The 11,912-nt window shown below is 34.4% G+C and overlaps 1 pseudogene; it reads right to left on the bottom strand.

The window, feature by feature from the left end:
* Window positions 1-11,912, bottom strand: part of LOC107713498 (semaphorin-4D-like) — a 48,770-nt pseudogene that overhangs the window by 25,474 nt on the left and 11,384 nt on the right.

The following is an 11,912-nucleotide window of genomic DNA, read 5'->3' as shown; positions in this document are numbered from 1 at the left end:
CTGGGGTATATTTGTAGTAATAGCCAAAAATACATTGTATGGGTCCAAATTATTGATTTTACTTTTATGCCAAAAATCATTAGGATATTAAGTAAAGATCATGTTCCATGAAGATATTTTGTTAATTTCCTACTGTAAATATATTAAAATAAAAATTTTGATTAGTAATGTGCATTGCTAAGAACTTCATTTGGACAACTTTAAAGGCGATTTTCTCAATATTTAGATTTTTTTGCACCCTCAGATTCCAGATATTCAAACAGTTGCATCTCGGCCAAATATTGTCCTATCCTAACACAGATGCACACAAACAGAAATCTCATCATCTCGTTGACATTCAGAGCGTCCTTCCTCGGGTGTTTCACACACACAAGCCCTCGTCCCGCTGTGGCAGGTGTCGGGATCTCTTGTCAGATCACTGACAGCGGCCTAAAATTGATGAGCTACGAGTCAAAGGTCGCGTCACGTTACAGCGAGAGGAAACGGTCGCACGCCGCTTCACACATCACGCACAAAACATGTCCCCAACATCCGGCGATAGAGCCGTCAGTCACACTCAAACAGAGCCGGAGGAAGTGAAGATGTCACGGGTCGCCCTCTTCATGATGCAATTCTACTATTGAACACCGAGACGACTATTCGATTGTTGGGGAGCAGATCGGAGAACAAACGCGCGGCGTGATTGATGAGAAGAAGAACGCAGCACTACAAAACAAGAGGATGATATTGTTATATTTCAATGGCTCAAGCACAGCTCTCAGAGGAGACAGTTTACAAACAATAGGGAGACACTCTCACTTTAGCCTATATATAAAACATAGAACTTTTATTAACAAAACAAATAAAAATACACCACGCTATAGGGCAGGCTATGCCTAATATAAAATAACAAATAACTTACATAAAGTTTAAATAGGTATACAAAACTGGAAATAGGCTAAGTAAACATGTATAACCAAATAAATAAGAAACGTTGCTCGCATGGTCGCGGCTCGTACCGTGTGAGAAGAATTACGGGCCGATCCGAAACGTTACGAGCACCTCCCATCCTCCCGATAATTTTCAAACATGTCAAAAAAAATCGGATGCTGTCAGTTTAAATTCGTGGCGTATGTGCGATTGAACGTGATGATTTGGTGATCCATCTGAAGTTGACCAATCAGAAGATGACAAAAATCATATAGTCTATAATCATTTTATTTTAATTATACAGTTCTATTTTTTATTTGTTATTCCGAATGTGTCAAATTTGCTGTTCAGCTTTATGAATGAATATGCCTGTTGTATTTCCGGCAAAACGAGCAGAAATTCAGAAATGGCCTACTCCCTCGAGTTCTTTAAGAACAGAAAGTCCATGCTTTTCAGCCATTCTCTTTGCCATGTCCTTTGTCTTTTTTTTTTTGGACGTCACAAGCCGCCTGCCACAAAGAAAACTATTTCGTCCTCAGAATCCATATTTTTATGAATGGCGCGAAACGTAATGCTTACGTCAGAGTTTGTAAAATCGTAGTAAATTCGTGTCGTGTGTGACTGCCTCCGTACGATTTTCGGATAAACTCAATCGTGACATAACAGGTGTTGCGGCTTAACCGTCTCACTGTCAGCACCGTCTATCGCGGCAAGCCTATCTCAAACCCATCTGAATGACTTCTTTCCATTTCATGCTGAAAATCTTCCCTTCGAGCATAAATCTCAGAGTTTGCACTTGATTTAATTCAAAACTGTGTCCACTGACATCAAACCTGGGGCCAGTTGCATAAACAGAGCCATCATGTTAAGACTAACTAGCAGTTAACCAACTGGTAATCAGTCTTACTTTTTTAATTCAAATTAGACCAATCTACGTTTTTATGTAGCTGACTTAAAAAAGTTATGACCAGTCTTGCAGAAAAAATAGGTGTCTAATATTTAAGACTGGTCGAAGCTGTCTAAGTCTTTATGACATAAACAAGATTTGAGGGCTATAATGGAGGAGAGAGCTGCACGATTAATCAAAATAACTCCAAAATCACCAAATGGCTTGGCGCGTTTATTACATTTTCAGCCAAAAAAAATTAATGATCAAATTTTCCGCCAAGCATTTTCCAAATAAAAGCTTGATTGTTTAACATCTGAAAATGAAGAAATTGACGTAAACATTAGTATTGTAATTTTACAGTACTTTTTTAGTTTTTGTTTATCAGTTGACCCTGAGAGGTCAAGTAAATATCTACAGCGAATCTAAATATTTATAATTAATTATAACTAGTTATGATTAATTATTCATATTTCCCCATGAGCTGATTCGCTACAGTCTATATTTTACAGTGAAATATTGCAATATGAATTTCTTATTTAGTTTAACATTTTTATATAATTTTTTACAAATATTTGTACTTTTTAAAAAATTTTCTTATTACTATTTTTCTATATTTTTCCTATTTTTTATTTATATTTATAATGCATCTTATAATTATAATTACATAGTTATTATTTATTAAATAGTATATTTTACAGTGAATTATTACAGCATGTTTACAGCAAGTTTAATAATTTTATATAATAATTATTATTATTATTCACTTTATTTTTTTATTTTCTTATCACAATTTATCTATATTTTTCATATGCCACCCATGAGAAACACTTTGAGCTGCATTTTATTTATGAAAGGTGTTATTCAAATAAAAGTATTTTAAATTTAATAATAATAATAATAACAATGATAATTATTATTATTATATATCAATATGAAGATCAATATGGCTCAATTGTGCAGCCCTACAAACAAACACATCAAACTTTTTTTATTGCATTTTAAATCGCAATTGCAATTTTTATCCGGAAAATTAAAAAGAAAGCAGCCCTAGCGGAGGGAATGGGTTTTCAGAGTGCAACTTAAATTTCACTCTGCTTCTCATATAAAGTGATCATGTGATTCGTAATACACAAGTCATATAAACTACTCTTTCTGGTCATTTTTAAAGCTGAAAGTCAGTCAAAGTCCCCATTTATTTTCATTATATGGAAACGAGAAGAATGAACGATCTGTCTAAAACCTCCTTTTGTTGTTCCACAGAGGAAGAAGTGACTCAACAAAGCAACAAATGACGTTTATTATCTCCCTCTCGAGTAACTCCAGATTTCCTAAAGACTTCAGGCAACAATTAATATCTGTAAACGATTCGCTCTCACATCGCAGCTGCTTCCCGTTTGCTTGGACTGAATCAGAGCTGTTACGGCGGCCTGGAGGTGACGGGTCAGAGGAGCTTGACCTTTGACCCACACCTAAATCAGGGTCATGTGATCTCAGACTGTTCATATGCTGATCAGAACCGTCAGGCCATCCAATAAATGCTTTAATAACTCGCTTGTAAATGCAAATCTGGATTTTTTAATAATCTTTGATCGACGCTCTTGAGTCGAAATATTACACCAACTAAATCTAAGCTCCCAAAAAACCTTTTTGCTCCACAAAAGCGGCTGAGATATTTCCTTAAAAGAGCTTTTCAGCTTCAGATTTGTAGATGTGGGGCTACAAGGTGAACGGGATTACAGGGGTTTGTACTGAGAGTGATGGGATTTCTGCTCACTGCGAACAAGAAGCCAAATCTGGATTTACAGACAGAAACAGCCAAAGCCTCTTACTCCCAATACACACAAAAACCATACCATCCATCAAGTTCACTCAGCAGTGTGCCTTTACTAAGAGAAGAGGACGATCTGAACCCATCAACCCTTGACCATTTACCATGATTCTGTAAAGTAAACAACTAGATATTTCTAGAAATATCAGCAGTTAATTCTCTTCCCTTTCTAGTAAACACTGAGGTATCATGACCTTGAGCACAAAGGCTCATAATCACCTCTTAAACCATCAAACCTATTACTGCTGTTCTGATGGAATAATTATACAAATATTATAATAAACATTACAGAATATTTTTATATATTTTTTATAATTTTTTTTTATTTTATAATGTTTATATTTTTCTATTTATTCTAATTTTATTTTAATATGTATTTGAAATATGTTTTCAAAATATGATTGAGATGAGATGCACAATGCAATTTAATTTTTAATCATTTGTGGCATTCAATTAATATGGATTCATTTTACAGTAATTTTGTAATTTTTTTGAGATGGCACAATACAATACATTTTTAATTAATTTGTGAAAATTATTTATTTATTTTGGCATTAGTTCAATATTAATATTATAAAAAATATTCATTTAAATTGTACTTAATTAAAAATTAATTCATTATTTAAACAAATGTAAAAAATTTTAGATGCAATTTTAATTGATTAATTTTGTATTCATTTATTATTTATACATTTATTAGTAACATTTAACTATTTAATTTAAATAATAATTTATTGAGATAGCACAATGCAATATAACACTTAAAGACCATCGTTGTCCCTAAAAATCCTCTAAAAATCACTTTTTAGAAAAGGAAAAGACTTGAAAGACTTGTTTACTTGAAAGTAAATAATTTTCTGCATTTAACAGTCTTGTCAAATCCAGGCAGACAAAAGTGTGTGCTGACTAGTATCTGGGTTTATTTTTATTTTTTTCTAACATGCATTATTTTCCTTTTTCATGGTGCACACCATGAAGACATTATACACTCTAAAAAAAATGCTGGGTTGTTTCAACCCAACTTTGGGTCAAATATGGACTAACTCAACTTTTGGGTTAAAAATTTCAGTTAAAAATTTAACCCAACAGTTGGGTTAATCCATATTTGACCCAAAGTTGGGTTGAAACAACCCAGCATTTTTGGTGTGTTAAAGTATTAAAAAAGTATTTTTGATTGTTCCTCACACAAATCTATAACTTCAGAAGACCTGTAACAGGTTTGAACAATTTTCATGTTATACATGTATCTTACTTTCCTGTCATTTAGTATCTTGACAGCACAGTTGCTACACCACATTTGTTTAGGAGAAGTTCAATTTGGAAATTGAGCTTTTGTGCTCTACTGAAGAAAGTCAGTCATACAGGTTAGGAACTAACCAAACGATCCTCCTTATGTTCAATAACTGAACTGTCTAAACTAGTACGAATAGAAGAAAATGAAGCAGTCGTCACTTCATGCCTCCAAAAAATCTCGGTCAATATTAACTCACACACAAGACAGAGAGAACGAGAGAGAGAGAGAGAGAGAGAGAGAATGGGAGGAAGACAGGCATGCATTCAGACAGACATGAATCTCAAGTAGTTTTGTGTAGCGTCTTTGTTCCGGACCCGATGACAGCGAGCATCTCTCATTCTCGTACTCTTGTGTTTTCTTCACGTCTTTTTGGCAGCACATTTATCATTCCTCCACACAAACAATTGTGCTGCAAAACCGCAGCACAGGCCATACAAAGGACGGCTGGATCGGGGGCCTCCGATCAGACGCCCGAGCCGGTTGCTAGGTTACCTTTGATCTTTTTCGACAACTCGTCAACAAGCTCGTCACTTCCAGAAGTCTTGAGGAGGATTTTACTTCTGCAGATGTTGTTCATTTAAAGACATGATAAAACTTCATAATTCAGAGGAGTCTTGACATCTCAATGGTTTTCATTGTGTAAAATCAGAAATTGTTCAAATAAAATGCTACATTTGCTTAAAAAATAAAATAATATTATTAAAAATTATTTTAGTTAATAATTATACAAAATTATGATGTTAATTATATGATAAAAATTTAAGATGAATAATATTAATAACATTAATAATGTTATTAATATCTTTATCAATATTATTAATTATTATATACATTTCACAGGGTTGATATATTTAACTAAACTAAAACCATAATCAGACGCCCGAGCCGGTTGCTAGGTTACCTTTGATCTTTTTCGACAACTCGTCAACAAGCTCGTCACTTCCAGAAGTCTTGAGGAGGATTTTACTTCTGCAGATGTTGTTCATTTAAAGACATGATAAAACTTCATAATTCAGAGGAGTCTTGACATCTCAATGGTTTTCATTGTGTAAAATCAGAAATTGTTCAAATAAAATGCTACATTTGCTTAAAAAATAAAATAATATTATTAAAAATTATTTTAGTTAATAATTATACAAAATTATGATGTTAATTATATGATAAAAAATTAAGATGAATAATATTAATAACATTAATAATGTTATTAATATCTTTATCAATATTATTAATTATTATATACATTTCACAGGGTTGATATATTTAACTAAACTAAAACCATAAAATAAATATTTTTGTTCCTTCAAATAAAATAAATGGTATAAAATATTTAAATAAATACTAAAACTTAAAAATAAATTTAAAAAGATATAGACAAATTCAATATTCATAAATTCAAAATATTTAAAAAATAATAATAAAGTTGATCTAATCTAATCTAACAATAATAATAATAATAAATAAAACAATCAAATAATAATAATAATAAAATATATGTTTTTATTGGAAATTTGTTGTCTCAATATTTTTTTTGTAAACTTTTATAATAGCAATAAGGAGATGGAGACTGGTGCTATATTGTCAACATAGTTCACTGCATGCCTTTTCATGACTACACTCACAATACAGCATAACATACTGTCTTTTATTGAATAAACATGAAGTTCTCCCAACTAAAGATCTAGTTTCTATGTGACGTTTCCTCAAGATCATCTTTCACGCAAACTGAGACACCATCTAAAACAGACAGCAAAACTCAGATCCAGGACTGCTGACACCATTAGAAAATAATGGCTATGAACTATTTGCTTATTCGCCTAAAAACCAGGGAAAATGCACTAAATGATGTGATGTTTCAGCTATCTGTCCAAATTTCCAAGAGTCGCTGCCACACTTTCCACAGAATGGAAACCGTAGTTTGTGTGCATGTTATAGAGAGACAGCTGACAGCCTTCAATCACTAACTGAGACCGACGACTTCCTTTGCTGTGAAAGTCTGACATCCAGAGCCACTCTGCACTTTTGAGAGAGACCAAAACCAGCATGTCTGAGAAGCACTTTGCTTCAAATCCAAATGATGCATCACATTATTTTCATGGACATCAGTTTCCTTGATTATTTAAATCAAAGTTTTCCAATGCCTTTGTATTAAAAACAAAACAAACCACAGGACTATAAGCATTCTGATAATCATGAAGAGAAATTTTAGGCCGTAAACACTCTCCACAAGTACACAAATGCAGACGTTAACGCTTGATCTGAGGGCTGCATGATATATCACAATAAAAACGTTATCATGATATGGCTTAATGCAATCAAACTGCAAAGGCTGCAATTTAATTAAATAAATATATGCGCTGTGTGTTTCAGTGAAGTGCTGCATTGTGTTAATTTACACACGAGCAGCTCATACGTTGTTTCAGTTGCTTAAAGCATCTTGGTTTTATTTATTGTGAGGGTTTAAAGTACAAAAAAAAAGAATTATTACATATATATAACTAATTTTACAATAGTACTATAAAATGTATATTTTATTAAATATTTTAAATTATATATTTTAATATTTTAATTTATATTAATTCTATACAATAACATTAATAATATTTTTTTTCTCAATAGTACAATAGAATAGTATTCTTGCAGCATATTTTGTATTTTATGTAATATTAAAAAAAAGGTAATTATTATTTTTAAATTATTTTAAATCTGGTGAAAATTACTGTATGCAAAAAATCTCATATTAATAAAATATTATTAATAATAAATTAATAACAAATGAACACAAAAAAGTCATTTTTTCCGATATCATGCAGCCTTACTTGATTCCACTGAGTGTGGAAAAACAAGCCAAACTCATATTTGCATTGCATTATGAATTGTGTTTCTGACACATTTCAGCCCAGAGAGTGAAGAGCGTTGTCTGTATTTGTCTGTCAGACTCTTTCAAAACACCCTCATCTGACCAATACCTCCTGAAGACAGTCATCTTTTCCATTCCTTATTGTCTTCTAACTGGCAAAGGCGAGAAAGAGAGAAATAAAGAAAGAAAACAGGAATTTGGGCCAAACAGAAAAACAAGAGAGCAGCCAACAAGCATCCAGCGTCAGAAACCTCGATTCTGCCAAGATGGAATGCAAATCAGCTTCCATGCGAATGCCAAACGTCTCCGAGGGGCCCTCGGAGAAAAGACCCTTTATATGCCTGAGCTTTCCATGCGTTCGACTGAAGATGTAAGTCACGTAACCCAGCATCCCTGCTAACCTGATGATAGGGACTGAGATCATACAGGAGAAGCAGCAGGACAACAGAGGACGCATTCAACATATACAGAAGATGCGGAAAACAACTACTCACTTGAACGCCATGGCATCGAGCGGCGAAAACTGATTCATTAAGAGTCTTTCTGGGGTTCACGTCTCAGGCAGCTGAAGATGGAGCAGAGAGCTCTTCACGGATCTGTGGAGAGAACACAAGGACTTTCACATTAGGAGGGGGAGATATTTGAACTTGTGTGAGCACACACAAAGACTCAGAATACAATCCTAACATACTGCTTGCTGCACAGTATGTACTTCACACTGCATGCTATTCTTTATGGAATTGCACATAAAACAGTATGCAACTCTTTCAAACAATAGAATGCTACATTGTCATATGAATTCATTGTGGTGACTAGTTATCTAAGAAATATGGTTATTTTGTTATTTAAATGCAATTTTGTGTCTCAATTTTTGTCAGGCTGATCAAATAACAAGTCTAGCAAGAAATAATACAAGAAATGGTAATATTACTTCTGGTTCATTCATAACATTGGAATGTCAAATGGAAGGTCAAGTTCAGTGCAATGCAATGTGGGAAACTAGTTTTAGTAGTCTGAGTGCATTTCATCCACTTCAAATGATGCAGCGCATCAACAATCAGAATGATTCAGTCTGCTTTGCCAACTCATTTGGCTCTACAGATTCAAATCCGACTCCCAGGAGCAATTCAAATCTGACTCCCAAAGAGCAATTCAACCCCACTCACAAGAACGATCTGACACGACTCCCAAATAGCGATTCAACAAGACTCCCAAAAACTCGCACTCAATTAGCCTCCGCTAAAGGACAGAGCGGTTTCCGCCAGCTTGGTGGGTGATTCTGTCGCCATGGCAACAGCGGAACCCCGGAGAACGAATAGAACACGTTCAGGAATCCAGAGAGAACAGGAGAATCTGATCTCATTAATGACAGCAATATTGCCCACAATCACCAGCACGACGGGACGAGTGTTTCATTAGCGAAATATAGATTAATAGAGACCCTAATACAGAGAAACCGAACAGGAAAAACTGTGCTAAATAAAGCATTGGTGCTAAAAAGAGATCTTACAGGGCTTGAATGTGTTATTTTTTAATTTCCTCTCATATCATTTTTATTGGAACAGATCTGAGCGCAACAGGATGATTTTACAAAACAGATTAAAACTGCAGCATACTGTCAGCTTCATAAATTATTCAGTTTATTAACATCAAGCCAATGAAGGAGACCTATTACACCAGGTACAGGAAGTGAAATAGATTAAGATTAAGCCTCTTCTGCTCACCAAGGCTGCATTTATTTGACCAAAAATTCAAGCATTATTACAATTTAAAATAACCATTTTATATATGAATATAATGTAATTTATTTATGTGATCAAAGCTGTATTTTCAGCATCATTACCCCAGTCTTCAGTGTTACATGATCCTTCAGAAATCATTCTAGTATGTTGAGAAATATTTCTGATTATTATCAAATGTTGAAAATCTATGTTGTGCTGCTTCATATTTTTGTGAAAAAAGTGATAGTTTATTTTTCAGGATTCTCTGACGAATAAAAAGTTTTAAAATAAACTTATGAACAGTAGTGGTGTATATATTCTAAAAAAATAAAAAATAAAAAATAATTGTGTGGGATTTTAACCAGCATGTGAAAAATCATAAGTCTGATCACTTAACCAATACCACTAATAAAAAGATAAAATAGCATATTAAATAACAGCATCAATTCATTTAATTTCATCACTTTGTTTAATTGGCTTTTAATTGGTTCTTGGCAGCTCTAGAGGACGTGGTTTTGTCTGAGACATCATCTCTGAAGTCCTCTGGGAGACAAACATATGGCAGGTGTCTGGCCGACTCCTCCTTATTAGAGTTTATGCATGTCTGTAACACAAGCACACATGATGCTAATGACAGCATTCATAAATCACATCAAGTCACGGTTTAACATACAGGTACAAAGAATGACCATCAGGGATTAATTGAGACATTTTGACAATTATGCATAGCAGCATTACTGCTCATTTGCATGTGTTGAACATCTCCGCTGTGAACCACTGGGTTGGAAACAACGCTGGATTTCCACACAGACCCGAATTCCTTCTCACCTCAGAACAATGGCAGCTAATTATCCAAACGTTACGACTGCTCAACGATCCCTGTAGGGCTCTCCCAGAATGCAACGGGCCACTAAAGGTCAAACGCTTCTTTTTTCCTTCAATAAACCGCTCAGGAATGAGGAAACGCTGGGAAGGGAACATTTATGATACGCAAACGTTCCAGTTCTGTGGGTTTCCACAATATGGCCAATGACCCAATTGTTATATTTCCAAAAGTTTCCAATGAGGGTATGAAATTCCTCAACGATTCCAAGAACCTGAGGTGCTTCGACCGGGGTATAAATCTGCAAGCAGACGGAAAACACAAGCCATAATTCTCCCAATAGATCCCATATGAATCACAAAGGTATTCATTTACCAGGCACCATTATATTTGCGTCTAAAACTTAAGATTAAATTCCACTCTGAAAAGGTTGCATCCAGGGTTTCAACAAAAAAAGCAATTTGCAAACACTAAAACTCCAGCTAAACAACATGCAAAACATTCATAAAGCATTTAACCTCCTTAAAGTGTCATTTTATGAGTGAGCGAGAATATTACGTTCGATTTTATCAATTGGGGTTTGATTGCATCATGAATGCTGGACTATGAAATTATTATTGCAGTTTGCAATAATTAGCATTACTGTTATGTGAGCAAAACTCTAACCCTAATTGCTAAAGTTCAGTGTGTGTTTTGATTCCTCAAATCAAAAGTCGTGTTGATGTGTTTTCCACGTCAGCTATGCAAACACATCCATGCCGCGTCCCAGATCCCCGTGCGCTTTGAAGTCGGACAGATGGGTCTTGAACAAGCGCGTGTGTGCGCTTTGATCTCGGTTCTCACACACGCCGAACAGAGACACAATCTCACAACTGAAGAGAGAAAACACTGATTACAGTGGAGGTTTAAATGTGCTTTTGATCACATCTGAAGGAGACGTACAGACACGTGCCAACAGCCACAATAAACTACATCTTACTGAAGTCTGACGGGAGGATTTGACACACAATACGAGACCGGATCTTCACATTTTCTGCTGTTTGTTTGTGCAAAACTTGCCTGATGCTAGGGTGTTGCAGGTGCTTGCTTTGCAGTTGCTAAGGTGTTCGATTTGAGGAATCATGCATGTCTGTGTGAGATTGAGATATGCATGTAAATATAATAATCTTCTGTATGAGCTAGGGATGCACCGAAATGAAAATTCTTGGCCAAAGCCGAAACCGAACAAAATGAAACACTGGGCCGAAGGCCGAATACCGAACACGGTTTTTCTAGTTTTTTTCCCCATGTACTTTGCCAATTTTTTTCACCATTGCATAAATTAAATAGCCAAAATGTGCTTTTAACTGTTTTGTCTTGCTTTCCAAAGAAAAAAATATATTACAAAACAACAATTAAAAAATATTTAACACAGAAATTTTTTTTTACATTCTAGCAGACATTATACCAACAAAGCACAATTTAACTTAAAATTAATAAGTTAGTAAAATAATATTTTTTGGCCATCAGACCCCCTTCTTGAATCAGGCATGTATTTTTTACTGTACAATTAAAAGCAGCCTTGCTGAGAAGAGACTTCTTTTAAAACATT

The sequence above is a fragment of the Sinocyclocheilus rhinocerous genome, unplaced genomic scaffold (genome assembly GCF_001515625.1).
Source record: "Sinocyclocheilus rhinocerous isolate Xijiao unplaced genomic scaffold, SAMN03320098_v1.1 scaffold1937, whole genome shotgun sequence".
Taxonomy (NCBI): Eukaryota; Metazoa; Chordata; class Actinopteri; order Cypriniformes; family Cyprinidae; genus Sinocyclocheilus; species Sinocyclocheilus rhinocerous.
This window is presented reverse-complemented; position numbering and strand designations above follow the sequence as displayed.